This window comes from Anneissia japonica, unplaced genomic scaffold, assembly GCF_011630105.1.
Source record: "Anneissia japonica isolate Jap-2015-1 unplaced genomic scaffold, ASM1163010v1 scaffold287748_len1686314_cov196, whole genome shotgun sequence".
NCBI classification, from domain to species: domain Eukaryota; kingdom Metazoa; phylum Echinodermata; class Crinoidea; order Comatulida; family Comatulidae; genus Anneissia; species Anneissia japonica.
In genome coordinates, this window is record NW_022727190.1 from 1,067,640 (window position 1) to 1,071,798 (window position 4,159).

Below are 4,159 nucleotides of genomic sequence, written 5' to 3' on the forward strand. Positions count from 1 at the left end.
ATCCGGATCCTGCTAACCGTTAGCTGCCGTGCGTCCATACGAGAAAATCCCGATCCGGATACCAAGAATATGATATCGAATCAATGGCCAATAGGAAACTGGAAATTGTAAACGCGTACGTGTGATTGGTTGATGATAGAAACGCGCTCACTTGCTAACCGATAGCGCTTGCTAACCGTTAACGGTATCTGTGACATTCAACGTTTTGTACATAAACCAAAGCGAACTATAAGAAAATCCCTGCAAAATATACATTCCAAACAAGAATTATATAATGCGTTATACAATTTAACAACAATTCTGATATAACCTGGCAACACACCAACATCAGAAACAATTTGATGATTAAATAGCATACTATTAAAATGATGTAATAACTTGTATTTACCTCAAGCTACTAGAGTCTGCTTAATGCATCAGTCTGTAAACTACGACTATTGGACGCTCCAGAACAAACTTCTGTCACCTACAGACTAATAATGGCCACCAAAACTTCTGTAGCTTCAGACTATTACTGGCCACCAAAACTTCCATAACTTCAGACTATTACTGGCCACCAAGCTAACGGTATATTAATCACTAAACAAGAATATAACGATTATGAGTAATAACAATCACTCTCCATTAGCGGAATGTAGAATAACATTAATAATATTAACAACTCATGTAAATGTACAGCAAAATAATATTAACAATGCATTCAATACCGGCATTAGTCCAATGTGGACATGAATTAACTACATTATTATAATATAACATGCTTATAACTTATTGTATCAATGCACACATATCATTAAATTGAATTAACTATCGATTCTAATATACACTTACATCATGAACTTCCGAAATGCATATTGCCAAAATAACGTGTGCAGGGCGTGCAACGGAACAAACGAAAACTCGTTGCAAGAGCCCACAAAAGCATAGGCCTATACTGCATGAACATGCACGAGATGAAATGATACAATAACAATAAAGCAAACAATAATAGCTGCAGCGCAATCCCCATCGCACGAACAAATCGCATCATCACAATACAATTTTAATAGATTAATTTAACATGAACATAGTAATTCATACTCAAACAATACATTAAATTCAAATATAAATATAATAACGTTAACGAATAAATAACAATAACTAAAACGTGTAAGTATCACTACTACAATAATAAGATTAACATTTGCAATCTTATAATAAATTTTATACAGGCAGTGTTATGTATTGACCTAGGCTACTATGGCTAATGACAGGTACGCTTTCACCATTAAAGGCTTTTTCTATGAATGTAATGACCTGTACGAAACACGAGCTCCTGTAGACCAAACCCAGTACCGTTACGATTTTAATCGTGCGGGAAATACCCTCAAGACAAATAAACAGATTACAACAATAAAAACACAAAAGAAAAAGCCCCAAAAAGAGGTTTAGGCAAACCACAAACAAGCCTTGAGCGCACGTTTAAAAAGATTAGGATCTGAGATATCTCCAGGGTCAGTTGGAACTCGGAGGAAATAAAACAATTTGGAAGAGTATTCCAAAGTTTAGAAGCATAACAAGGAAATGAAAAACCTCCAATTCTCTTGTTGTAACGGAGGGATCTATGATCATAGTATTAAGGTCGATAACGTACTGCAACTACTGAAACTGTTAAAATAACTTGCTTTTATAAAGACGAAATAAGTATTTCTACATTTTTTTACTCCTGTATTGTTTGTCTTTGTGCAAATCATATTATCTTTGTTCAAAATAGCTCTCAAGAAACATCTGTTGTCGGCTGCTTTTTCTTAGTTATCTTGTTTGCCTTGCTTGCTTGCTGAATTTGTTATAGTTAGATACCCCATTACTTGAGCACCCGTGAGTTATGATAGGCCGGCCCTGTGCCTCAAATTCAGTGTGACCACTGCTTGGGTATTTACCCAAGATCTTGGGTATTTTGACTTGGTCTTGGGTTCTTGGGTATTCTGTTCAAATCCTTGGGTATTTTATTTTTACTAAGAAAATTAAACATTTTTGTCATAGAGGAAGAATTAAGAGGTAACAAAGTATATTTCAGTCCATTCAAGTAAGCAAAACTCAACAAAGTGCACTTAACATTGTTAATTGACTGTTGATTGCTATAAACATGGGTTCAGAATTGTTTATTTGTGATTTGCGTTGCCATAAGTCTTACCTAATTAATGCATTACATAATAAAACTTGATCACTGATCTACTGATAACACTGGCGACTGAGGGCGTATTTTTCTATCCGTATTATCACCTCATGAATATTAATTTTAATAATTAACACAAATAATTACAATAACAAATTGGTTTATAAATTGAACTAAAAGGGAAACTATACATGCGAAAAACACGTATTTTTCAAATTTTAACGCATTTTCAGGAAGCTTGGGTAATTTTGGGCAATTTTTGCTGAATCTTGGGTAATTTCGACCCAGTCATTGGGTATATCAAAAATTGTGAGTGGTCACGCTGCTCAAATTGCCTGTAAACGGCGCGGTATTACGGTAATGGTGTTATGTTTCTCTTCTTGTAGCTTTTAGGTTCACGGTAATTTTTGTTCCTTCCTTGGGTAGCGTCTTGAACACTACTGCAGTGAATTTGTGTGCTTTATAAGTCTTATTATTGTTAAAACAGATGTAGGAATAAATAACAAAAACGAAGATGTAACTCATTTCTTATCATTTTCTTAAGGTTTCGAAACCTCCTTACCTACCGTAAGCGGTATACCGTATCTAAGTCTCGCAATGAGACGACGTAAAGCAGACGAGAATTGCTTATGACGGAACACGTAGATGAACGGGTTGACTGCCGAACTCATACACAACGACACCTCCGACATCAAATCATACCAATATATATCAGAACGTTGAAAAAATATGAAGATAACACCTCTGATAGCAAAAGGTAAATATATATATTTACATATATGTATATGTAAATATATATATGTATGTATATAAATATATATATATGTATATGTATATGTAAATATATATATATGTATATGTAAATATATATATATATATATATATATATAATCATCAAAGAAAGGTAAATACAGTGTTAGAATAAGGACATAATAATACCTGTCTCTTATACACATCTAGATGTGTATAAGAGACAGCATTGGGAGTTACAGTGATGACGTCACGATTGACTTATAAATTTATATATTAGGAATTTTAAATCTCATTTATCAACACTTGCATATGATGATTAGCTTTTTAAATTGTATATTTATTTATTTGTATTCTTCTAAATTGTTATTATAGTTTTAAATTTCATGTTTTAAACAGTGTTCTGGGAGACCTACATTGACAGTGATTGAGTTCACTTTTTTGGAATCCCTTCTCTGCATAGCCATCAACCTGTTCTTTTGTTGTGTGTTTTTGTATGTATGAGAAGAAGTAAATGAAATGAAAAATAAATTAAATATGTTTTTTTTTAATATAAAAAATGATGGTATTGATGTATTTTACAGGTGGGGTCACATTAGTAACATTCCAATTGAGTACAAGCCTGGTTTGCGACGCCAGCGCCTGTGTTTTCCACAACATTTGAATCAGCGAGTACCGGTAGTGATTGGTATGGGATCAAGTGGGTTGTTTAGACCTGCAAGCAACCACGCCAGTAACTTGAACTACTCAGCGCAACAGGCTGTCTCTTATACACATCTAGATGTGTATAAGAGACAGTTCATACCTTTTGGATGTTAAATAGGTTGATTTTTCCCAGTGACCTCAAATCAGACATAAGCTAAACCTGGTTTGCTGTTAAAGTTTAGGTACAAAGTTGTGACTGGGTCGAAAAGAATAATTTCGTTAAGCAAACAGGTATTTTATCCTCAAGAGATGGAGAAAGAAACCCACTTGTCAACACCCCGAGGCCTATATAAACTATAAGAAACATTTAGCAATACTGGTTTAAACTGCGTGCTTGCATTCCCCATATCAATCGCAAATGAATCTATGGTTAAAGTTACAAATCTATATTTTCATAATCATGCTGACCCCACATTAAAACACCCACAGGTTTCCATACTTATGATTGGTTGTAATATAGCGCGTAATCCGATGAGTCGCCAGACTGTCTCTTATACACATCTAGATGTGTATAAGAGACAGATTATAAATTATTACCTACTTAAGCAC